Raw genomic sequence first — 26,815 nt, 5'->3', positions numbered from 1 at the left:
AGCCTCTCTTGAAAATAAAGAAATCTGACAGCATGGCCTACACTTCCCCATGTAATACTTGGCTGAAGGTGGTAGATGTCCTTAGATGGGGTGTGTACCCTGCATTTGACCTCAGCCCCCACTACTCCCTATTAATTACAGCTAACCTATTTCTTCTTGTTTACGTTACCTGCCTGGTGCTAAGACGCTTTTGTGATATATACTGGACAGTCTCCCCAACTCCATCGGCAAGTGTGTGTGTGTGTGTGTGTGTGTGTGTGTGTGTGCTCTGCCCTTGTGCGGTGCAGCTAGACCAAGCCCGAATCAAACAGGGTTTTTGTTTGGCTACGACACAGACATCAATGGTAGGCATCAATGGGTAGCTTATTAATGGAAGTTTGTACAGATCTTCTCAGAGATGAAACACCCATCCCGGAACTAGGTACTCAGAAGATGCCTGAAGTAGGAAAAGCTTCCTGGTCACAGGAGCCAGTTTCTCTACTCAAGGGCCGACATAAATAGGAAGACAGCCATCAACCACCTATGTAAGGACAGACTTTTACATAGCCTTGAGGAAATTAAAACTAAATCTACTTGTGCCCTTCTCTCAAGGCAACAGAACACATGTAGCTAAAAGCAAGGAAACACATGCATGAATATGTGCATAGATCTGTATTCTCCCAGATATGTATGAATATAGATCTAGATGCACATGTTATATGCAACACACACATATGATTTTGGGAATGCTGGAAAAATCACTGAGGGAGAATAGGAATAAGTGGCAGCTTGTGAGAGACAAAAAGGCAATGAATCTAAGAACTCTCTTAGGGTGCCTGCATGGCTCAGTCGGCTGAGTGTCTGACTTTTGGTTTTGGCTCAGGTCATGATCCTGGGTTGTGGGATCAAGACCTATGTCTTGCTCCATGCTACTAAGCATGGAGCCTGCTTGAGATTCTCTCCCTCTTCCTCCCTCTGCCCAACTTGTGCTTTCTCTCTCTCTCTCTCTCAAATAAATAAGATTACCTTAAAATTAAAAAGAACTCTCTTATGAGTGCTAACGTGAACTCCCAGAAAGATCATGAGTTTTTGGAGTCAGATGGCCTTAGGCTTAAGTCCCTACTGCACCACTTATTAAGTGCATGACTTCAACTTAGTTAACCTCTCTGAGCTCTACTATTTCATTCTCTGAGATGGGTGTACATATTCTTACCCTATACGGTTTTCCAGGACCTGGCTCATGGTAGGTGACAACAGATATTGTTTCTTTTCAGCAAGTTGAACCTACTGATAGGTGCTTGCCTTGTTTTTCCTGATGCCCAGTATTCTCTGGTTCTCCCCCTGAAGTGGGGGCAGATCTAAAGATACCCTTTCATCTTCCATGAGTGGGTCCTGTAGATAGCTCAGAGATATGAGGGGCCTGGAACTGGCTTGGCACCGCTTGATATCTTGGAGAGTTCTCTAACTGGCTCTTTCTGGCAGTTTTCCTGGTGTTGTACTGCAGTCCGCAAGTAATGGGCCCAAGGAAACCAAGTGCAGTTGGCACCATCTTGCTGCAATGGGTCAAGATCTAGAAGCCATGAGGTTCCTGGCTGGTTCCATACTTCCTGTCCTTTCACACCCCTTCTGTTCATCCCATGATCCCAACTCTCAGGTTGAACACTTTGCATTGGAATCTCTACTTCAGAGGTGAGCTATGGCCATGCCCATCACCGGCTTTGCCTCCTCTCTCCCCATGGGGAGCTTTGCCCTCCTGCTTCTGGGAGGATCCCCCGTAGGTGGTGCTTGCCAGGTCTGTGCTCTTTGGCTGGGGCTAGACAGGTGATAAGAAGCTGGGTGGGCTCTGTAGCCCTATCAGCACACTTGCTATTCCTGGCTCATGTTTCCCCACATCATTCCATCCAGAACATCTGTTTGTATTGTTTATCAAGTGACCTTAGGGTTTGGATGAAACATTGCTGGCCACAGGAAAGCTGGGAACATGGCCAACCTTTCAACAGGACTCTCCCCACCTTCTCTCTGTTTTATCTCCCGCTCTTGTCTTCACAGCCATCTTTTCTCCTCATCTTCAGGCTTTCATGTTTCCTAATCTACCCCGTGATGCATGGCATCTCCCTCACCTAGGTCTATCCTAACCTGCGGTGCCTCCTCCAAGGTTACCCTTCCTCCCACCTGAACAATCAAGACCTCTACTGCTCTCAGTTAAATGTTAGCAAGGAAGCAAGCTGATCTCACCCATGTTTGGGAATCACGTATCTGCCTTTGAATAGGTCTGTGTCTTTAGAAAAGATATTTAATTTTTCTGAGTGGAATGTATACATTTTTAAAATGCGGATGATAGCACCTATTTGTTGGTCTAATTGCCATTTTCTCCATAAATAATAACTAAGCTCTTTTTTCTGTCTTTTCCTTCCTTCCTTCCTTCCTTCCTTCCTTCCTTCCTTCCTTCCTTCTTCCTTCCTTTTTTTTTCCTCCTTGAAGTACATCTTGGAAGCCAGACTGAGAATGTAAGAGAAGATTAAAGACCTATTTTGTGTGCGAAGAGCTGGAGCTAGAAAAAAACATAGGACTTAATTCTGGCTTCGATTTTTGGATGGGTGACTTTTGGCAAGTTACTGAAACTTTATTTCTTATGGTGTCATCTTTAAAATGGCAATAAAAATAATGCCTCCCTCATGCCTAGGATTGTGAGGGCAATTACACAAGTAGCAATATGTGATGGTGCTTCCACATTGTAAAAACCTGTGCACATATCAGACTCAGCTACTGCTAGGATGTCCTAACTTCTAGCTGGAGACAAACGCTTCGAAGGCTAGCTCTCTCACCTGCTTTGTTGTCTTCTTGTTTTTCCGCTATGGGGTTGTGAATTTGTGGCTAAAGGGGAGTGGAGACTTGTACATGAATGTCCATAGCAGCGTTGTTCGTAACAGCAAAAATGTGGAAACTATCCAAACGCCCATGAATGAATGGATAAACAAATTGTGGTATATTTTCACAATGGAATATTATTCAGTAATAAAGAGGAATGAAGTGAAACTTGAAAATATGATGCCAAGTGGAAGAAGCCAGTCACAAAGGCCACATAGTATATGATTCCTTTACATGAAATGTTCAGAATAGGCAAGTCCATAGGAGACGCTAAGTAGATCAGTGGTTATCTAGAATTGGTAGAGGTGAGGAAGGGGCATGGGATGAAGAATGACTGCTAATGGGAAGGGGTTTCTCTTTGGGGTGATGGACTGTTCTCGAATTGATTCTGCCGATGACCACACAGCTATGTGGATATGCTAGAAATCATTGAATTATATCATCTAAATGGTTGAATTGTATGGGATGTAAATTATATCTTAAGGAGGCTGATACACACACACACACACACACACACACACACACACACACACACACACACACCTTTGCTTTTCCTCTTTTTTCCCCTAGTCGGAGCCCTGTAGGGAGTTCCCTTGGAGATGGTTTGGCTCTATTTGGCCCTCTAACTTGAGTCCACTTCCTGTCCACCATTGCTGGCTTTCCCCTGCTGCCCTTGGACAGGCCCAAACCCTCTGTGACAAGCTGCCTTCACTGGCCCCTTCCTTTGGCTTGATTGCACAAAGGACTCTTTATAATAAACTCCTGCCTCCTGAGCTGTGACAGTTTCCTGAGGACAGGGGAGTCCACCAGGGTGCTCCTTCCTGTCCCCCTCCTCCCAGTGATTAATTCAGTCTTTGATACACTAGATCAAAGTAAACATCTGTTGAATGAAAGGTTGATGGAGGAGGTGGGGGTGGGGTTCTAAGGCGGAATGACTGCTAATGGGAAGGGGTTTCTTTTGGCTGGTGGCTAAGCGTTATTTGCATAACAAAGGGGTCCCCCTGAATTTCCTTTACCTATGGAGCTCTAGTAGGTCAATACAATTTAAGGGTCTTTTTATATTTCTTAGGGGCAGATAAGAATCTGACGGGAACCTCTCCCATTGAATCCTTGAAGTAATTTAGCCCGGAAGGGGCTGAGTGACAGGTTCAAAGTCACAGGGCTAGAAAGCTGCAGGGCCATTATCCACTCTCAGTCTTGCTTAACTCCCAGCACCCACCCTCTTCATGATGCCTCAGAGGCCCAACCGAGAACTGACAGCATGAGAGGGGAGGGGGGGCACGGAAGGATGAAGATTATAGAGAAACTCAAAGTCCCTGCCAATTAAGGGTCCAAGGAAATGCATGTAAAGCATCTCCAACACGTGGGAGCAGGTCACTAGCGTCTTCACATGACTTCTTCAGGGTCACAGTCTGTAAGTTGCTCATCTGGTGCCAAATATGCTTACCCCCCATGAGCCAGCCCTGCTCAGACCCACTCAGGCTTGCTTTCTTGGCCGCAGTGAGAACTCTCTTGGCAACATGGAAGCATCCAGTCTGGGAACTGGGGGCCCCACGTGATCGCTCAGGATATTCAGTGACAGCAACTTGCGTCAGGCTCATCCAGTGAGAATGAGGCTCCTGAGCTCCTGAGGCTCACTCCCTGGTCAGAAAATCCTCATCAGGCTAAGCCAAGAAGACACCACCCACAGAATCATTAAATTATAACAAGCCCTGAAACTCACTCCAGAAGCCTGGGTCTGTTTGTCCTTGCAGTCGGAAGGAAGCAGCTGATTGGCTGGCTGAGCTCAGACTAGCAGGCCTTATCTCCGACTAGTTATTATTTGATTAAAGAGGCCTCCTCCTGTGGTGTTTCAAAACCATGCTGGGAGAGTTTACTGCTGCCTAGGGACTTTTTCTGAGGTTACTACAGAACACCCAAAGTCCTTCAGTCTCCAGCTATACAAACAGACACCCAGAGGAGCTTTGTCCACTTCCACACCCAGGCGGGGGCTGTGTTCTGCAGAGTCTCCATCAGCTTTGCTAATCAGCTGGTTGAAAATAATTCCTTAAACACCACAGAATCAAGGATACAGGTATTAAAGGTAATTTGGCGGGGGGGGGGGGGGGGGGGGGGGCTGTCTAATTTCCTAGGATGTCATGGCATTCGAAAAGGGGGTAGGGGTGGAGGTCTGGGGTGCAGAGTGGAGAGCAGGAGAGTCAAAGGAAATGGAAAAAGGATGTGCAAGAAAAAAGAAATCTTGAAATTCTACAAAAGGCAAGGCCAAGGTGTGAGTTATTTGCACCTGGAGAGAGGCGTGAGCGTGATCGCGATGTATCATTCACATCTGCAGGCTTTTGCTCCCCGGGAAACCTTTCTCGAGGTCTGTCCACTCCCTTGGTATGTCTGTCATCCTTCCCCCTGGCTCAGAACCCCAAAGTCCCAGTAGGGTTTTGGGCATTATGAGAATCTGGTGGCTTTAGCTTGAAACATTGTCTGATATGATTTGCAAATGGGACAAGGCCCCCTGAAGGTTCTGCTTGGTGACACCAATCCTTGTGATGTTGACCACAGAGAGAAGAATGGGGCCGAGCATCTCATTTATGAGAATTTGTTTCCCGCTTTGCCTGGGATCTGTGTGTGACGTGCACTCTCGGTTCTCACGCCCCTCATGACCCCAGCTCAGCGATGTTTTCCGCGCTTGGGCTGAGAGGTCAAGTCAAAGGGCTTCCTCGCTAAGAATGCAAGCTGGGCTCTGGGCTCCACATGATGCCAGCAGGGATTTACCCACCTGGGAAGAGGATGGAAACGTCCCCTCTAATTGTTACATTTGGCTGGAGGTGCCCGAGGAGGGGAGGATATGATGCAAGACAAGGAAAACATCATTTTATTTGGGTGGAAAACAACGCTTTCGTAGTAAATCAGCATTAAAATTGTTGGGTTTTTTTCTTTCTTTCTTTCTTTCTTTCTTTCTTTCTTTCTTTCTTTTTTTTTTTTTTTGCTGTGCATTTTCGATTACTGCATTTCCTCTCTCTGGCCGTGGTGGTTGTCTTAATTTCCACATGTTTCCATCCAGGTTGTCTTCATTGTGAACTTCAATGTGTCCCATCATTTGTACCTGGGTTGCTTGTGCTGTGTCAGCTTTGGCAGGCTGTTTTCCTGGCTTTGCCCCCCCCCACCCCCCCCCCGCCCTGCAAACCGGCTCTGCGGGAGGGGGGCGTGGGGGGGGGGAGGGAGATTCTCTCGGCAGAGGCCCCATTGGATTTCCTGAGACTATTTGGGGTAATGGTCTGAGGCGCTTGTCAAAGTCAGTCTCCTCCCCCCTCACAATTTTAAGGGAAATGGCAAGAGGGAGGACAAACCCAGAGCGGGGAGTTGTACCTCCTGGACTTGGTTCCTTCCTGCTCTTTTGGGAGCACTTTCTCCCTTTACCATCATCCGGATGGCCTGAGTCTGCTCCTCCTCTCTCACTGTTCTCCCATCTCTGTTCTCCACACGGACACTCATTCTTTGCACCCACCATGGCGGCCTTCTTGCATGTTACCCTTTCTGCTCGGAGCACTTCCTCCCTTCCCTGCCCCCTGCTCTGGCCAAGTCAACAGATTAGTGAGGTCTCTGAGTAAAGCTTCTTCCTCTGGGACTAGGTTAGGATCCCCTGGACCTCACCTCACTGAACCCCCAATCGTGTCGTCTCATGATGGCTTGTTTCCTCATCCACTCCCTCGCACTGGCAGCTCTGTGAAGCCAGGGGCCTTGCTTCCAGCCCAGCAGTGTCTGGCACCCAAGAGACTCTTACTGGCAATAACGGGTAACACTGACGGAGAACGTTCTAGCTGCCTGGCACTGTTCCGAGGGCTCTTATGCTTTTTAACCCAGTCCTCAAACTGGGAGGTGTCAACCCATTTAACAGACAAGGGAACTGCATAAAGAAACAAGTTGGGGCACCTGGGTGGCTCCTTTGGTTGAGTGTCCAACTTCTGATTTCGGCTCAGTTCATGATCCCAGGGTGGTGGGATCGAGTCCCACATTGGGCTCCATGCTCCATCCTCTCTCCCTCTCTCCCTCCCTCCCTCTCCATTCCCCGCCCCCACCAAAAAAAAAAAAAAAAAAAAAAAAAAAAGAAAGGAGTTAACCTAGTAAACAGTGGACTTCAGAGCCCATGCTTTCACTCCTATGCCACAATGCCAATCTGGTGCCGAATGAATCTGTGAAAAATGAATGATAGCGGGGTAATGAATAGAACACTAGGCCACTCTCCCATCTGCTCTGTTGGACCCTTTCACTCAGCCTACTGCACATGAACCACAGTGCAGGTTGTGCGCAAGGCTCTGAGGATATGGTAGGAAATGGGCACAGACCCTGACCTGAGTTCACTTTAGTTTTGAGCTACGTCCTCTCTGTCAGGATCTGCTTTCTCCGTCAGCCTCTCACCTACCTTTGTCTTAATCACTTATGGGCTCTGACCTCATGACTGAGAGGGGCTCCAAGTCAGGAATTTGGTCCCGCCTTGAAGGAAGCATTTATAGAAACTAACACTGCCTGGATGCTTGCAGTAGATCGGGCGTTGTGCTAAGGGCTTTCCCTGCCTTAGTTCATTCACCCTCCTTGTGAGGGAGGGGGTTAGCATCATCCTATGTCTTAGAGGAACCAGTTAAGGCTAAGAGAACTGACGTTCCCAAGCTGGTAAGTGCAGCAGCTGAGACTCTGATGTATCCAGCCTCATACCCGCATACCAGGGGGTTTCATAAACACTTAGCTCTGGGCTCACTGCCTCCTGGTGACTGGTCCCCTCTGGAATTCAGGCAGATATTTCTGTTTCACTGTCTGCTTCTCCAGTTGCTGAGTGGGGACCTCCTCACTGCTATGTGATCTTCAGCATTATCTTTCCTGCCTGGACCACAATCTAGCCCCGAGCTTCACAAGACCAGGGACTGGTTTGGGAGCATCTGGTCCTAGAACATCACAGCCAAAAAGCCTAAACCAAGGCCCCCAGCTTAAGGGAAACTCCAAGATCTGAAAACCTTTCTTAGAAAAGTAGTACAGCATGGGGGCGGGGGGATGTCATTCAGATCCACTGCTGAATTTTGCTTTCCCCACTTGTTCTTTATGTTGTCTAAGCCCCAGTTTCCTTATCTGTAAAATGGGTATCATATGTCTCTGGTGTGGTTACCTTGAAATTTTTTTTAATGTTGGTTTATTTTTAAGAGATGAAGAGACAGAGTGTGAGTGGGGAAGGGGCAGAGAGAAAGAAGGAGACACAGAATCCAGAGCAGGCTCCAGGCTCTGAGCCATCCGCACAGAGCCCGATGTGGGGCTTGAACCCACCAGCCGTGAGATCATGACCCGAGCCGAAGTCGGACGCCCAACCACCTGAGCCACCCAGATGCCCCTGGTGCTGTTACTTTGAGAATAGAGATGTTCTGTTCACTAAATGCAGGTGTGTGCCTGCCATGTGTGAGAAACAGTGGAGAATGAGGCCGAGAAAGATCCCTGCCCTTGTGGAAGTTACAGTTGAATAGGAGACAATAAGCATTAAAACAAAAACAAGAACAAAACACGCACACACACACACACACACACACACACACACAAATAAATAAGTCATTCCCATTTGTGATGAGAAAAAAAAGAAGGACCATATTTAGGTAGGGGAGGAAAGCTCGTCAGGCAAGACCTCCCTGATGAACCGATAGCATATGAGCACCTTACACGCCATCATGAGCAAGAATGCTCAGCACGTGTGACCCTGGCCAACCACCTGTAACTCTCTAGGATTCAGAGGCTGTGAGTATAAAGTGAGGGGGGTGGACCGAATGCTTCCTAAGGCTGAGTTGTCCCTCTCTGGTGTTTATAATTCCATCTCTGGTTGTCCATCTCTGGTATTTACAATTCCATAGCAAGACAGAGGCAGATTAAAGGAGACTCCCCTGACTTCCTGTCCAGTACTCTTCTACCCAGCTATCTCCATGGATAGAGAGAGTCTGAGTCCAAACTCAAGAAGGCCAGGGGGAAGGCTTGGCTAACTCCGTCTCCCAGAAACCCCTTTCTCTAGTGCCTCCCTCTCTTCCCCAGCTGGAGCTCAGCATCTTCATTCCCCTATGGTCACTCCCACCAGACAGAAATCCCTAAGCCCCTTCCCAGGGACAGAAAATAGGTTCTCTCTGTCCTTGTCCCCCAGGTTCCTACACATCCAGCCTGGATGATTAACCCACCTGGGGCAATCATCTCTGGTGGTGGAATTCCAAGCACAGGCAGGCTGGGGCAGGGAGCAGAGAGCTGAGGATGTGGGGACGGGCCCATCATCTTCCTTGGCTGCCCATGAGTGCTCCCAAGGCTGCCCCCTTCCCCACCCACTCAGCTTCCTCCCCCAGGAGCACCATGTTCCTTTTGCACTGCACACAGTGTCTTTTGTGAGCCCTGCGGCCAGGGACTTAGTGACAGCTCTTGTGAAGAACTGGTTAGCATTTTTCCCAGACAAAGCCAGAAACTCTGGGAGGTGATGGGAAGGCTAAGCTTGCCAAGTGTGTTGAAAGGAAATGATCAGTTTCAGGCTCCTGAAAGAATGGCCTTCAATTCTGTCCCACCTTCCCCACGGGGGACCCTGTCCCCTTGACCTCCAAGGGCATATCGACTCTCTTTCCATCTCCTCTTCCTTACCTGGGGCCTAACTCTTGCCTTCAGCTCTCTGTTAACCAATCCCCACCTACTGCTTACTGTCCATAATGCTTAGTAGGACCTCCCAGGGATTTTAGCCAGCGATGCCTAAGGGAGCAATGATGGTGGGAAGGTAGGCTGTAGATTTGATATTTCAAGGGACATAACTGTCTTCACATGAACTCAGGATTTGAAAACCTTTGTTTGGTTGGGGAGTCAAAGATTAGATGGATGTTGAGAAAGGATCAGAAATGCTGTGCAATAGATAATACGTTGTATCAAAGCGTTTCCTTTTTTTAAAGTTTATTTATTTATTTTGAGAAAGGGGGGAGGAGTAGAGAGAGAGCTCAGTGGGAGTCTCGGACTCAAAAACTGTGATGTCATTACCTGAACTGAAATCACGAGGCTGGCACTTAACCAACTGAGCCACCCAGGCTCCCCAAGAGCATTTCCAAAGAGACATGGAATAGCAAGTTGTACCCAGAGGCAAACTCTCCCCAACAGGTCATAAAAGGAAAGTGGCAGGATATTTGCAGTGGGAAGCCCACCCTCACCATTTGGTCCCCAGAACCTGTAGCCTTGCTAATCTTGCCAAGGGGAAGCCTGGTTCTGCAGCCACGAGCGGCATTTCAGATGTGTATTGGGGCTCCAAGTTGTCCTGCTGAGCCAGTACTAATGAAAATACTCCATCACTCCTGATCTCTCAAGCAGCAGGGCGACAGGAACCCTCTCTCCACCCCATCCTCTCTCCTTGCCTCTGTGTGTTTTACTTACTGAGCTTTGCATTCGGCCTTTCTCTAACCTGCCCTGTGGGTCTGGTGGGAAGTTTAGCTGAGGTTGACTCTGTGCATTGGGCTTCAACACCCTGCCAGAAGTCAGGTTGACAAAAAAAAAAAAAAAAAAAAAAAAAAAAAAAAAAAATCCAAAACTACCCAAAATGAGTTTTAAAAGAAAACATCCTTTTCCCCATGAGCTGGACTTTCTCCGCAGGGAAGAGCAGCTTTTGTGGATCTTAACATGGGCAGAGGTGGGGGGTCAGAGGGGCAGACTACTTAGTAACAGTGTGGCTGATGTTTTCTTTCTGTCAATTCCGAATCAAAAGTGACTGTGAGGCACAAGGGCCTGGGAAAATGGAACACCCTGGGGCTGAGAGCTCTTCTCTGACTTGGCAATGGCAGTACCAGTGGGATCAAGCAGCAGGCAGGCTGGAGGCTGGCTGTTCCACACCCCAGCCCTGCTTCAGCCCAGACAGCTCAGGGGACTTGGGAGAGAAGCTGAGCCATTACTCGGGAGTCCCCTGGCACCTCCCGGGGCAGCAGCAGCCCTAACCCCCATCACACTCCCCTTGGGGCTCATTTTAATTATCTTGAGGGATGATGCTCAGGGCGAGCCTGTGGGTAGGTTGGAGGTGGGGCCCCCCCGTCCACTGCACCAGCCACAAACAGCACACATGATTAGATAATAGAAATGTGCCCTCTAATCGTCAGACTGTGCGGGTTCATGAAGCAGCATTGTGTGTTCCTGGTGCTTTGCCATTGCTCCTTCACAATCTCCCTTGCTATACCACCAGGCCTGCCCCACGACTAACTGGCTCCTTGACTCAGGGCAACAAGGCACAGCCACTGCTCTCAAGGAACTCAAAGTCCAGTGGAAGAGATGAGTAATCAAGCAATTTAGGGTAACATCGCCATGTGGAAGACTGCCACCAAAGAAAGAGCAGCGAGGTTTATTCTCAGGGCAACTTCAGTCCCTCCAATCCTACCCTTACCTCTCCCTCTCCTTATCCTGCAACATCTTCTCTGTTCCATCTGGGTCACAAGCCTAATTCTTCTCCCAGCAACGCCAGTGGCTCCTCACAGTACCCATATTCCAGACTGCAGATGAGTGCTGGCCTATGACGTTTTTCCAATCCAGGGTGACTTAAGAACTAAGGACAGAATAGCCAGTCTTTAGTACAGCTGTGTGTATTCAGAGGCTATCTCTCCTGTCTGTCTGTCTGTCTGTCGAGATGTTGAAACATTCTTTCATTTATGAAAGGATGGTGTTTGTAGATGTCAACTCAGGTTGAATTTAATTTTAATATTACCATCGGGCAGGAAAAAAAAGTTAGGATCCATTGTTTACTGCACTGTGATAGCTCAAAGTCTGGGAAGCATTGCCTAACAAACTGCCTGTCACCAAGGTTAACACCTATGTCCAAACTCAAGCGGGAGCCCCTGGGGTGTCTTTCTTAGTGTCTGATTTCCCAGTCTGTGGCAGACTGGCAGAGCTGATGTATTCAAATTCAACTCACTTCCCAAGACACTTAGCTGGCTGTAGTGGCCAAATCCTTAAATGGACGCTCCTGTTTTCTTGGCGTCCCGGGCTGCTGTATGTTTAATGCCTTGAGTATCCAATTTCTGGGCCAAACTCATGAAAATCTAAAGGGGAATTATCCGTCTCAGAAAGTAGTTGCAATGGAAATAAAAGCAATTCGTACTCAGTGTTATCAGGATGTTTAATTTTTCATTGAAATTTCAAGATAAAAGGTGATCTTGAGAGTTGTGTTAACCCAGATCTTCGGCTTCCATTGATATGCAGCTTAGAAACTGCTGGAAAAGATGCCAGTCTGGCTTGGAGCAGCCTTTTAGGAGTCGAAGGATCTGGTATAGTTCATTGAAGTCCCATACTACATCAGGTTATCCTGCCATTTTAGATATGGTTTGGGCTTTGGAAGTCCCCATGAAGCTTGATGGATAGAAGAAAATGCCCATCAGGCAAGCCAGATCCCGGTAATATAAATGGTAAAGTTCAATCTCTTCGGTTGTGGTTGAACATTTCTGTTAACCATTGTTTAAAATAAGTGATTCATGCTAGGCTTAGATAATTTATTTTTAAAAAATTTTTAACATTTATTTATTTTTGAGAGAGAGAGGGAGAGAGAGACAAAGCGGGGAAGGGGCAGAGAGAGAGGGAGACACAGAATCCGAAGCAGGCTCCAGATTTTCTCAGCTGTCAGCACAAAGCCTGATGCAGGGCTCAAACTCAAGAACCGCAAGATTGTGACCTAAGCCAAAGTCAGATACTTAATTGACTGAGCCACCCAGGCGCCCCATTAGATAATTTAGCTGCAAGGAGGGTTTTGCTTTACCATTCTGCAATGTTGGTTTTACTTTGTGATGGCAATTGCAAAGGAGATTCTCATGTTTGGACTGAGTGCTTCTTGAGGTCAAGGGTGTGCCTTGTGTATGCTATTAGTGAACACATTCTTCTACTTCTGTCTATCTCTCTGCTGGGACCAAACACATCTCTTGGCACATAAGATGTCAAAAAATTGTTGTTGTGATACCAATAATGCAAATGCCTGATATATTTTGGAGAGAATTCATTTCTGGCAGTTTCCACCTGGGCCTAATATGATCACTTAATCATTCATTTTTTTTCAACTTGCCTATTGAATTATTAGAAGAAAATTCTTTGACTTGACAATTCTGTTTTGGTTTGCAACCCTACAAAAAGGAAGAAGTGGGCATATGGCGGGCATCAAAGACCTCTAGTGAGCAGTTTGTGTTCCAAGCCTTGGTACCTAGTTTTCTGGAACCTCCATTGGCTGCTTAGTCAGGGTCTGGGGAGCAACAGGCATGGTCCATTTGACCTTGCATAATTGTATTTGGTTTGCCTGGGCAATTTGGCCAACACAGTCTTTTCCACTTAACTCACCCTTCTTGTGGCAGGCAGCCCTCTGGCTGATCAGCAGCCTGAGGTCCAAAGAGAATAATCTAGAAGGCTTAGGGAAGTTTGTCATCCTAGCTTTGCCATTGCTCAGTTATATGGCCCTGGGCAAGTCATCTGTCTCCCTGGGTCATGTGAACCATGGCCTGTGAACCATGTTGGAATAGATCAGAATTTCTCAACCTTGGCACTGGCGACATTATGGGTAAGATAAGTTTTGGCTGAAGGGCTGACTGTCCTGTGCTTTGTAGGATGCCTAGCGGCATCCTGGCTTCTATCCACTAGATGCCAGTGGTGTTCTTCCCCTCTTTTGTAACGAGCAAAAGACATTTGGACACTTCCAAATGTCTTCCTAGGGGCAAAGTCATCCCCAGTTGAGAACTATTGGATCAGATTATATTTACCTCCGTCTCTGAAGCCACAGTGAGTTGTTAATCCATTCTGTTTTATCAAACACCTACCATAAGCTAGGCATTATATTAGGTTTTGTAGCCTCAGTATTTTGTACAGCTATTCCATTGAGTAAGTGCCATCTACTTCATGAAACTCTGAATTAGAGCTAGAATGGCGTCTACAGGGGCACTGAGGTAGAATGAAGAAAAGAGAGAATCTCTATTTGGACTCTTACTAGCCTCATCTATAAAACATCAGCCTTATACATTGTTGTCAGGACCTGATGCTTAGTGTATATGAAAGACCTTAGATGATAGTAGACATTCAGTAATTAACCTCATTCTCCTTTCTTCTTCCTCACCCCTGAGAGAATCAGATCTGCACAAACCATTATCAGCTTTGCTCTGCTATCTCTAGGAATCTACCCTTCTCCTACCACATGCCCCCAGTCTGCTCCCCAGGGAGGCCAATACTGATATGTCCTTTTGAAAATCTCCAACTGGGTGGGTCTGACTTCAGCTCAGGTCATGATCTCAGAGTTCGTGGGTTTGAAACCCGCATCTGGCTCTCTGCTGTCAGTGTAGAGCCTGCTTTGGATCCTCAGTCTCACTCTCTCTCTGCCCCTCCCCTGCTTGCTCTCTGTGTCTCAAAAATAAACAAACATTAAAAAAAACTCCAACTATATGTTTCAAGGAGAGCCCCCACCCCACCCCCAATGTCTTCTATTGCCAGATTATTAACTTGGTGCATTTTTGAAGGAGTTGCCTCTCCCTAGTGAAGAAAAAGATTCTCCAGAGAATAACCAGAGATGAGCAGAGGCCATTGTTTTGTGTTTGCTTTTGCACAGTGACAATAAGGAACTGAGGAAGCCCCAGGTCCTCCTCTTTGAGTCATCAACACTGCTTCTTCTGGGTCACTGATTGGGCCATGGGTTTTATCATGGGTTCTGAGTGTCTCAGGGGCAAAGATCCTGCATTGGACTTCCATGGGAGCTCCTACACCACCTCCTCCAGGGAACACATGTTGGTATTTTGTAGCCTGATATGGTGAGAAGCATCATGGTGCAGTAGTAAGCAGTTCAGGGCAAGGGAGTTTGAATCTGTATTTTCTTCTCGGGTCAGACACTGACCAGGGGCTATGGAGAACATGAAGACAGTGTAACTCTTGGAAAAAATAGGTTCAGGCTCAAATCCCAGCTCTGTCACTCTCTGTTTGGCCTTGGGAAATGTATGTTACTACTCTGAACCTTGGCTGTCATAGCTGAGAAGTCTGCAATCATAAGGGTCCCTCTTCATATGGAGGTTGTATTAAATAATAGAATACGTGGAAAGCATATGGTACAATCCTGGTCATTTTTTTTTTTTTTTTGAGAGAGAGAGAGAATGAGAACGAGAGAGAGAGCGAGCGCACAAACAAGTGTAGGGAAGGGGCAGAGAGAGAGAATCTTAAGCAGGCTCCACGCTCAGCACAGAGCCCGATGTGGGGCTCGATCTCATGACCATGCAATCATGACCTGAGCTGAAATCAAGAGTTGGATGCTTAATCGACTGCTCTGAATCCTGGAAAATATTAAGTGCTCAATAGAAATCCACTTTAATTAATAATATGTGTCATGTTAAAGAGTAACTATAAGCAGTAATAAATATGATAGGTATTACATAACAAAAAGATGGATTTGGGTGGATGAAAAGGTATGTATGAGATTGACTTTTTCCATTACTGATGAGAAAATGGGCTGAGAAGGGGAAGCAAGGGGGAAGGGTACCCAGGTTAATGGCAGAGCTGGGGCAGATCTTACATCTCTAGATTCCCCTCTAGATGCTGGTTCTACTGTCCTGGGGTTGCTTTCCTGTGTTAAAGAAGAAATTACTCAATAACAATTGTAACATGATATGGCAGACTATTCAGGACTCTCACCAGAGGTATAGGCACCACCACGATGGGGACTTTACAGTATAGAAGACAGACCGGACTCAACTCCAAATACAGCATGGGCAAGAAACAGGGTGGGGGCCTTGGATGGAAAAGTACTAAAAGGAGACAACAAGGTTAAGGGGGACTCTGGGTAAACCGACCTAACATGATTCTTCCCTGAACACAGGTTGGGGTGGTCAGACAACACCTGGGGAATGGTGGAGGGCAAGGAGCCTGATCAGATGTCGAAGATTGGGGCTCTGGCTAAACTGACTTAGCAGCATTCTTGCGAATACTGGATTTTATAAGGAGGTGCACGGATGGGCCTAGGAGAAGGTTCAGGAAACTGACTAAAGTTTGAATTTTTGTCACCTGCTTGAACATTTAATGGCCAAGTTTAGAAAATTGCATACAAATTGAGGAAAATGCACCAGTTGGTTTAAGTACCATGTGCTGTTTTCAGAGGGATTTCTTCTTCAGAGTAAGAGAGAAATAAATATTGTTTAATGGGGTTCTGATGACCTAGGGCTGCCCTAGAGAAAATCAAGGTTTGAGCGGGGGTACCTAGCCACCCAAGGCTCCAGCTACACCAGCCGGTCCTTACATACCACCAAGCGCTCTAGTACTTATTGCCTTCATCCCTCCATCTCCCACCTTCTCAAAGTTCAGCCCTTACCTCCCAGCCCAGACCCAAGGGCCTGGTAAGTTCATCTTTTGCCTTAATGCTGATACTTGGTCTCGAGAGCCACTGTGAATGACTATATAACTGAGCACAAATAGCGTTTCCCTTTCCAACGAGGCTGCAAGAGATTTCTCTGGGCTGTCTCAGACCTGTGACTCATATCTTATCTTTCACCTCTCGCCAATAAATCATGGGCTTGCTTGAGAAGAAAAGACTGAGGGTTTTAGGCTCATTGTTCAAAGAGGAAGAATTTTAACAGAGTGTCTTGCCGCACTTGGTCCTTCAATATTGACCATTTGGGGCCTGCTTGCAACGGGAGGTTATGTGGTTCTGTTTGGGTTCTGACATCATGTTCACATGATGCTGCATCACGTGTCATTACACAGTAAGTGGAACCATGGTATAAATGGAATAACTCATTTGCTTTAAGCTCTACTGTAGTCTTAAAGAATGGTCATAATTCAGTCAAGAAGTTCAATCAGTAGAGTCCTGTTTCCTACCAGAATTCTATCTCCTATTTCACTTTTTTTTAAACTAAATTAAAATTTAACTGAAAGTGGGTGTCCTTCTTATCTGAAGAAGAGGCTCACCACGCACAGAATACACATTTTAATGCTTTTCTTTTACTCCCCTCCCCCTCTTTTGTTTAACCCCTTTCTGGCATAGCACATGTCAACTGATGATTTAAAGGACGGCTCTGCAGATTATGGCTCCTGGGCCAAATCCTGGCCACCACTTGTTTTATAAATAAAGTTTTATTGGCACACAGCCACATCCATTCATTTATGTATTATCTATGTCTGCTCTCATACTACTACAGAATGGAGTAGTTGTGATAGAGACCATATGCCCAAAGCCTTAAATACTTACTAGCTAGCCCTTTACAGAAAAATTGTGCCGATTCCTGATTTAGAGTATGAGTGTTGGGGTCAAACATGCCTAGGTTCAAATGAGGTCTAGGTTACTCATTAGCGTGTAACAAGCTAGCTTTGACATTGGAAAAGCATGTGACTTCTCTGAAACATAAGCTGTACAATAGATAAATACCTACTACCTTGCAGGGTTGGTGTGAGAATTCAGTGAGATAATATTTGTAAAAACTACAGCCCTGTGTCTGGCGCAGAACAAATGCTCCATAAATAGTAGCTATTCCTGAACATTCATTCCTTGAGCCAACAAATGTATATCTAGTGGTTTCTCTGTGCCACACCTGGGGTGGGGGCCACAGCAATGCTTGACACAGACAGTTCTGCCTCTCAGAGAGCTCACGTTCTAATGGAGAAGAGAGGCAGCATAAAGAAAATGAACTAGAGATCATTATCAAATAGTGATGAGCGCTGTAAATAAAATCAAATGGGATGACATACAAGAAAATGATGAGGCAGGGAATAGAAAATTGCTAACCAAGCTAAGACCTAAACATAAGAATGAATCAGCCATGTGCATATCCAGAGAAGAAATATTCTCCACAGCAGGGACAGGGAGTAAGGAGTCCTTGAACCGGGGATGAGCTTGGGATGGCCCAGGAAGACAGGTGGCCTCGGGGACTGGGGCGATGATGGAGAGGGGGATGACAGAGGTTGGCAAGGGTAACAGCATGTTGACACTTGCAGGTCTTGAGAAGACTTGAGAGGCAGGGGTGCAATCTGAGACCATAATGGAGCAGAAATGAAGTCCTTGGCCTCATTCTACGACGTTTGTTGTAAATATATGATCCTTCCTCTTTGGTCTCTGGCATTTGTTGCTGTTGGAAACCAGAAACGAGAAGGGACCTTGGGGACCCTTGGCAGAGTGGAAGCTTTTGGTTGTCGCAAGTCCATCCCACCACCCCAGCTGATCCCGGCCCCCTCATTTGGGCTTTTCTCCTTACAGTACCCCTGACTCACCCAAAAGATCTTCTGGCTGATGCTATTACCTCTTTGAAATCTTTCTTATCAGGAGCCTTTAATGCTTCTCCAGGCAGAGCACTTACGGTGAAAACCAGTTAATGTAATCTTAAAACACTCTAATAAATTTCCAGCAACATAAGACCACCAGATAATCACTTTGTCCCTAGGCTCACTCAGAATTCACAGCTCAGATCCCACAATTAGCATTTCTTTTGTGTCTGAATCATTGAACAGGCGTGAAGAGCCCCAGTGATAATATTTTGCCTTTTGGAGGTTTTACAGAAAGCTGTCGATATCATCAGTTACCCAAACTGCCTTTCGAGTTGCTAATAGGAACAGCCAGGCTGCAGTTCCCAGTTTCAAAGCCCTGTTGCATACCTAGCTACTTAAAAGTCTGCCTTTATCTTCATTCTCCCCTTTCTTCATCATCCTCATCCTCACCAAAACCCCTTACTGGAAAGTACTTAGCTGGCTGATAGTAACTCGTACTTCCTTTACAGTGTGCAGAAATGTGTTTCGGTCTCCTCTTGCTTCAGACACCGTTAGAAGAACAAGATCCCACATGTGGCTGTCTTCCAAGCCATGCTTTCAAACTGACGCCGAGTCTTACTTTGGGGTCCCTGAATGACCGCAGAGTGGGGGGTTATGAGCCCCCTGAAATCAAATGCAAACTTCTACATGTGCCTCCCCCCCCCCACCCCCTTGGGAGAGAATTTAGAGCTTCATCTGACTCTCAGCGTTCCCTGACTACAAAAAGTTAGGAACTACGGCTTGCAAGACTTTAGTGACACAATCCGCAGTATAGTCATTGAAGGAAAACACTATGCGGATTTGTAACTGGAAATGGGAAGTTGTTGGGGTTGGAGCTGGGGAAGCCTGCGATTCTGAAACACCACATTGATCAATTATGGCCTGTGAAGGCAAGTGGGATTGATACCTGGATCAAATGAGGCCTCTCTTTTTAAGGGATTAGACATTTTCTCAGGAACTCTTAGGATAATAGCAAACATTACATATTGCTTGCCACGTGCCAGGTAGTGTCCCAGTGCCTTCCATATTTTAACTCTTAATCCTCACATCTACCGTATAAAGTAGATACTGTTATTAGTCTTGTTTTACAGATGAGGAAAATGAGGCACAGAGAGATTAAAACCATAGACTGAGTTTGCATTCAACATTCCAAGACCCTTCATAGTTCTGGATAATGTAGTTTGTCAAGCTGTAATTAATCGTTCAGAATAATTACCATTTCGGATATGGCTGAATGGCGGCCGTGTTGTAATCTTCAAGCCCGTGCCTAATCAATAATAGGATTCCCTTATGTGCCACTCTGGTTTTGTGAATAAGAACAGATTGTAGGTCATGTGCAGAGGACGCCCAGCTGACTCCTCTTTTAATTAGAATTTGTCTAAGCGTCCTGTGGTTTATAAAATGGGGTTACTGACCTAGTAGATAATTTTATTGTGACTATTATCACCACTAAAAAATTCATGCCATGGACGTAAGGCATGCCATGACCCTGTAGAGCTTAAAGTTAACCAAACCTTATCTCTGGGAGGTCAAAATTTCATTCATTCCAGGATTTGATCAATTTATGAGGCTTTAGATATAATTCACCCTTTACCTAGATTCTTTATATTTAATAGTTAATGGGCAGGTGACCTAGGAGCTTACAGACTATCCTCTAAAAGCATCATTTATAATTAACCTAGAGAAAACCAACATTGTGGATATTAAGGTTTCTTTAATCCCATGTAACCCATAATGGTTGCTAGGACTTCTACAATCTGTGGATGCGTGCTAAATTTACATATATGTGCCTATGACTTGTAGAGGTAAAGTAGGAACTCTGGACCAGAACTGACAGCCTTTGGAAAAAGTAACTATAAAATAATTTGATAAAGGGGACACATGTTTTGCCGTCTCCTAAGCAGAACTGGATGTGCAAGAGGGTGCAATGGGTGAGGTGTAAGTCAGCCTGGGTGAAGGGTTGGGCTCAGTGACCTGCTCAATCAGTGGTATTAACCAAGTAGGGCTAGGAGAGGGGATTGTACCCTGTGACTCTGGATTATGGAAAGCCTATTATACAATATCTTACTTTCATGTTGGAGATCGTCCTTGTAATCCATTTCAAATATTTTATGGAATAATATGATGGCTGTCAGAAAAGATTTGGTAGTAATCATAGTCAGTTGTATTATTACGCTTATTCGAGTTTTGCTTTATACCAGGTAATTTAGATAATTGGAAACTGGGTTGGTATTACTCTTTGAAAACCTTTTCTGTTGGGAAATCTGTAAGTTAAAAGCTAAAGATAGTTAAAAGGAGTATGTTTAGAGCACTCAAGAGAATGCATTTCTAAAGGAAAATCTTGGAGCCTCTACGTCCTCAAAAGTAATAAAACTAAATTTCTTTAAAAGTTTTCTAAATCGAGACTTAATTGAACTTAGATTAATCTTCTTCCTGATGAGACTTAATACATGAAGCTCTAACGTACTTTCTTCTCTTAGAAAAAAGAATACTTTCAATGCAAAGTAGTTCCGCTTCTCCTTGCCTTCGTTGTGAATTTTTTTTTTTTTTCCTTTTTGACAAAAACTGATTCTGAGGAGGACAAATAAAAATAAGTCTATCTCCAGCCATGTCTACCTCTCAAGTATTTTCAAATTCCTTCCTTCAAGTGTACTGGGCACACGCATGTTTGCCTCCTTATTCATAGTGTTCCCTCCCCTCTGACCCAAAGATTGGGAGTGGGAGAAGAATGGGTAATCTGCTTCCTACCTCTCTACCAAGCTTGAATACATGCTTCTCCAAGACCCATAGAATCCTGAGCCCCTAAAGCTCTATGGTTCATAGATCCCTCCTTGAATCCTTCTATTCTTAACGTTATGCTTGTCCAGGATTGTTGACAGTTGTAACAGCCATTCACGTTCTCCTTTATTAAATAGTTGATCAATCTCATCTTGTACTTAGACATGCAACAAACACCTTGAGCATCTGTTTTGTGCAAGGCACTGTTAGATGGTAGGAAATCAAGATGGGAATGGGAGAAGTCAAGAATTTAAGAGGGACAGGCAGACATTAAATGGCCAATTCTACAATGGAGTCTTCAATTATAATTGTGATAAGTCCCATGGGGAAGAAGCATACAACAAGGGGTTCTGACCTAGTCTGGGAATCAATGAAAGTTGTCATGAGGAGGTGAGACCTGAACTGTGTTATGAAGCATGAGTTGTAGAGAAAACAGGGGGTTGTAGTAGGGACCACTGCCAGCAGAGGAAGAGAAGGGCAGTGAAAGAGAAGGGCAGAGGCATTTTTCTTAAGGAACTGAAAGCCAGTCAGTGTAGCCAAAGTCAGAGAGAAAGGGCAAGTGAGAGAAGATGAGGCAGTGAGACTAGCAAGATAAGGGTGGTGAGGTTACTTAATACCAGGTATTAGAGGCCATGTTGAAGACTTTTTTCTAAAAGTCCCTATCCTAAAAGTCCAAGGCCTTTGTCCTAAAAACTGCAAGGAACAATTTAAAGGATTTTAATCACCTGCAGTGGGGATCAGGCAGAGAAATGGGGGTGTTAGAAATGCTCAGTGTTGCATTTTCAAATGTCTGCTCTGGAGGATGTGTGGGGAGTTTGGGAGGGTGGGGGGTGGGGAGCTGACATGAGGAGTCCGGGTAGTAAGTTTTGTGCCTTCCAGGGAAGGTGGTAGTGGCCTGCATTAGGACAATGCAGATAGCGAGGAGGTAAACGGGTGATGGGCTTAAAGCTATTTAGAAGGCAAAATTGCTAGAAGTTACTGTTGGATTGGAGGCAGGAAGAGGTTAAAAATGACTCCTAGGCTCCTGGTTTGCTGAGGAGAGAGTAAGGAGAGAGAAGGAAGGAGGCCTTTGAGCCAGTAAAAGTTGCCAAGGAAAAACATCTAGGTAGGGAGAAAGAAATCCAGGAAGCGTGGGATTGTGAAAGCAGAGGAAAGGTCTTGCTCCTTCCCCTAGAGCTTGAACTTGCTCAACAAACCATCAGTATCCAATAATCTGACATCAAGTTGTACAATAGTAGAGGGGCTCTGGGTAAGTCTGGGCACTCATGATCTAGTCCACGTTAGGATCCCTCTTCCAGAAGACAAGGTACTTTGTTTCCAGCTAGTCTCACAACTCCACAAACCACCTTGGACAATACCTTCCAAAAACCAAGAGTGATTTTCAGAGAAATGACTTAAGAAATATTTAGGAACAAAAAGTTTTCCTAAACCGACATGCTGTCATCATAAATGCAACAAAGGCACAGCAAAGACAAACTTTTATGATATCATATGGGGCTGGCCTGTCAGAAGCTCCTAAAGCTCTTCATTCCAGATTGGGAACTTTGCTTTATCTAGCCCAACCAGAAGGCTCTCTGAGGTTGTTCTGATAGTCATTAGGGCTGTTCATAAATGTTTGGTTAGCTTGCTTTGGACACACGACAGGATTACATTTCTTTACCCAGTTGCTTTATATAATGCTTTACCTAATGAAATGGGAACAGAAGTTAAGTCTGGATTAAGAGCCAGTACCTGGTTTCCACTCTCCATTCCTGGCCTCAGCAAATAAGGAAGTACATGTCAATAAAGAGCTTCCCTCAGTGTCCTTTATGAGCAGAGCTCCTATAATAACCTGTAGTTTACATGTATCATAGGCAAGAAATAAACTTTGTTGTCTTAAGACTCTGAGATGTTTGTTACTGTATCATAACCTAGCCCATCCTGACTGATATAGAGACACCCTTTCCAGAACAAAGTGACCTTAAGAGTTCATATGAGTTCCAAAGATTTTAGAACAAATTCTTTGCCAGGAAAGCTCAAACAAATAGGATCTCTCCTTTGTCTCCTGAGTCTCTGCAAGAGGAGACTATTACCAATCATAGTAATAGCTACTGTTTAGTAACTCTTAACCATGCAGCAGGGACTGTGCTAATAATCTTGCAGCATACATGATTCCATTTTATCTAAAATTAACCCAATAAGGAAGTGGACATGAGCAAATCCACTTTAAAAATGAGAGAATTGAGGCCTACAGAGGTTAAATAGATTGCCCAGGGTCACACAGCTGGTAGATGGCAGAACCAAGATTGGAACCCAGGTTGTCTGGCTCCAAAGTCCTTGCAGAGTTCTCATTCTGCTAGAAGGTTCAGGGTTGGCCTACTGGTGTCTTGACTCACAGCTCAGTTCTTAAACCAACTTCATCTGAGTGTTTTATAGAGTGGGGCTTAAAACATATGCTTTTCAGACATGGGACGTGACTATTCTTAGCTACCAGGCTCTTACCTAAGCTGGCTGAAATGTATGTTACGTGTTTGTGCTTTTTAAAAACAATTTTTTTAACGTTTATTTATTTATTATTGACAGCTGGAGAGAAAAAGAGCATGAGCAGGGGAGGGGCAGAGAGTGGGGGAGACACAGAATCCGAAGCAGGCTCCAGGCTCTGAGTTGTCAGCGCAGAGCCCAATGGAGGGCTTGAACCCACGAACTGCGAGATCATGACCTGAGCCAAAGTGGGATGCTCAACCAACTGAGCCACCCAGGTGCCCCTGTGTTTGTGCTTTAGAATCAGATAGATCTGAATTTAAACTGGGGTTCTACCAGGTACTAGATTCGCTTAAGCTCTTGCTGTGCATCAGTTTCCCCATCTGAACAATGGGGGTAATAATCCTTCCTGGCTTATGGGGCTGCCCTTGTTTTTCTGTTTGTTCTCAGATGCCCTCTCCATCCTTCCCTGCTCTACTTTATGTCTGGGAGAGGAGTGGACCCTGCAATCTCATTCCTTAGGCTTCTCTGCAGCTTGCTTCAGCCAATAGGAGGGGCTTGCAGGTGGTGGGAGGGCAGAAAGAGGAGGAAGCCAGGGAGGGTGTCCCTCCGTTTTTCAGGTGGCTCCTCCAGCAGGGGCAGCTCTGTGGTTTTGGCTCTTCCTAGGCAGCCCCTCTTTCCTTGGTCTTAAATGTTGCTCTGGCTCCTGGTTCTGTTAATATCTTCCTTTGTTGTTCCAGCCCTAGGATGGTGTCTGCTGTTGGAAATCTCTGGGCTGCCTCACAGTCCCCTTTTGTTCTTTCAGCTTTTTTAAGACCTTTCTAAGAAGGATTCTGTATGAAAGTCCCACTTCCAGTGGTCTGGCCCGAGCTGTTTTCTAGATTGTGCCATGGCTGATTTAGAGGATTGTTTGAGATAATGCCCGTGAAGTATTTAGAACAGGGCTTGGCGCATAAAAAGTGCTCAAAGGTAGCTTATGAAATGTGCTCACTTTCCTCTTAGGGACATACTCTGTGGCCAGTTTGCCCCAGGCAGGCGCCTGCCTGCATGATAGCCTCTGAGTCATGCCCCGTCCTCCTTCTTCCAGGCTGGCCAGGTCTGTGGACCTGGGCTTCTGTTTTGATTCATCCTACTCTAATTTTTACAGAATAAAGGGCATGCGAATTCCTCCATGACATTTTTGACTCATGTCACAGTGTTGTTTTTAATTTTCAAAACTTCTTACTGTGGCTAAGAAAGCACTGCTTCATCTTGGGATAAAGGAGGCTTGGCTGGCCAACACCTCCCTCTGCCCCATTCCCCCTTCCTCCACTGCAGCCCGCCTGCAACTCTGTCTCTGTCAACTCTGTCCTCCTGCAGGGCTTTGGCACATGGAATTCTCCCTCCTTGGAAGGGTCTTTTCTGGGCTTCTTTCAGACAAGGTCCTTCGCACACCACAGCCTCGGGGTAGCTGCTCCCTCCTTAGAGGTCCTCCCTGACCACCTTCTCTACTGCTGCTCACTGCTGTTGACCTCTGTGACAGAGGCTGTTTGGATCTTCATTGTACTTTCCACGACTTGTCTCCGTCCCAACATGCCACACACCATTAGACTTTTAACCCCACAAGGGCAGGACCTATGTGTGACATCCCCATATCTTCATCTTGTATCCTCAGCGACTAAGAAAGACTATCTTAAAGGCACTCTTGGTCAGTATGTCACAAAAGAAAAGATGCTGAAATAATCTCATGTCAAGGGTTCGTAGAAGTCCAACAGTGATGATTTTTGGGGTCCTCCTCCTCTCCCTTACCCAGGCACTTATGCAGAAAGCTTGAAATCCAGTCTCCTTGACCACTGCTCCCTGCCCAGGCCCCGCGTAGTGTGTGGACCTCCATCCCCTTCACAACACGCTCGGCCACTGGGATCTTCACTGAGGCTCCCAAGACTCTACATTCAGCCCTCTCAGTCTTCCTGGGGTCACTCTCCTTCTGCAGACCGGTCGCCTCCAAGGCCCTCCATGAAGCAATCTCAGACGGAATCCAGAACCAGTATCCTCAACACCTAACCCCTCCTCAGCGCCGTGCTGGTCCCCAACCCGTTCTCAGACAACCTCTTCTCACACAATCCAGCTTACTTCCACAGGAAAAACAAAGGGCCCATTCAGGTTTCGTCTTCTTGGTGGCCAACCCAATCATTAGTTACTGGTTTTTTTTGTTGTTGTTGTGGTGGTTTTTTTTTTTGGCTTTCAGCAACAAAAAGGCTGCTAATTGCAATTACTTAGCCTCCCTTAAGGGCTTGGGGAATCCAGGGTCTTCAACCAAAGAGCCTGGCTACACTCCTGGGAGAAGGGGAAAAATACCTTTCATTTCTTAAGAATGAACTGACAAATTGTAAAAAAAGAAAAAAAGGTGACTTGTAAGCTCTTTCTTAATTAGCCTGCTTTACTAGTTGCCTGATCCAGTGCCCCAGATCCCTTCTGGAGCCGGTGCCCTGCCCTGAGGCATAGCTCATGGCTGAAACAAAGTCTGGATCCCTACCTAGTTCCTTCTGGCCTTCCTTCTTGGGGGTAGGGGGCTGGGGGTGGGGCTGGGTAGCCCCTTGGGGGTAGGGGGCTGGGTAGCTGTCAGGTAGCCCATCTGTAGAGATGCCAAGACAGAGCTTCCAGAAGCCTGACTGCCTCCTGCTTGGGCTATTTGAAGTTTGTGGCTTAATTTACTACTAAAGCAGTTTTTAGACGAATTGAACTCCTTATTCTGCCACAAATGTGGTAAACTTGAGTCAGAGGGGTTCCATTCTCTTCTGGTCTAGGATTCTCTCTAAATGTCTGGCTCTGAGGTCACTCCCACTGCTACAAGCCCCCACAAGATAGACTGGCAGGGACTTTTTTTTTTTTTTTTTAATTTTTATTATTTTTTAATTTAAATCCAAGTTAGTTAACATATAGTGTAATAATGATTTCAGGAATAGAATTTAGTGATTCATCCCTTACATATATCACCCAGTGCTCATCCCAAGTGTCCTTCTTAATGCTCCTTCCCCGTTTGGCCCATCCCCCCACCCAACACCCAGCCAGCAACCTTCAGTTTGTTCTCTGTATTTAAGAGGGTCTTATGGTTTGTTTCCCTCTCTGTTTTTATATTAATTTTGCTTCCCTTCCCTTATGTTCATCTGTTTTGTATCTTAAATTGGCAGGGACTATTTCTTAACTCTTTCTCTCTCCCCCCACCTCCATATATTTGAGTCATTATAGTGGCTAGAATTGTGCTCAAAATTAAATATGAGTCAGACACTCATTTGCTTGTGAGTAACAGAAAGTAAGATTATCGTGGTTTAAACAGATAGAGATTTAACAAAATGCAGAGGTATGTGATTGGTGGCATTGGGTTTGGACATCAAGTTACGGAACAAATGGGGGAAAAAAGTGAAAAAGAAGCCGTGCCAGCTCCCTGTTCCCTTTTACTAAGAAAGAAAAGCTTCTCTGGAAATCCTCGAATTTGACT

General features: G+C 45.7%; 1 protein-coding gene across 1 annotated transcript in view; it reads left to right on the top strand.

The window, feature by feature from the left end:
* Window positions 1-4,714: 4,714 nt before the first annotated feature.
* The window catches only part of GPAM (glycerol-3-phosphate acyltransferase, mitochondrial), a 61,757-nt gene continuing 39,656 nt past the window's right edge, over window positions 4,715-26,815 (top strand). Inside the window, exon 1 of the mRNA XM_007087179.3 lies at window positions 4,715-4,930. The gene's annotated coding sequence lies outside the window, so the exon portion shown is untranslated. The remainder of the gene's footprint in view (window positions 4,931-26,815) is intronic.

The sequence above is a fragment of the Panthera tigris genome, chromosome D2 (assembly GCF_018350195.1).
Source record: "Panthera tigris isolate Pti1 chromosome D2, P.tigris_Pti1_mat1.1, whole genome shotgun sequence".
Lineage (NCBI taxonomy): Eukaryota > Metazoa > Chordata > Mammalia > Carnivora > Felidae > Panthera > Panthera tigris.
The sequence above is the reverse complement of the archived record's forward strand: the minus strand, read 5'-3'. Positions and strand labels throughout refer to the sequence as shown.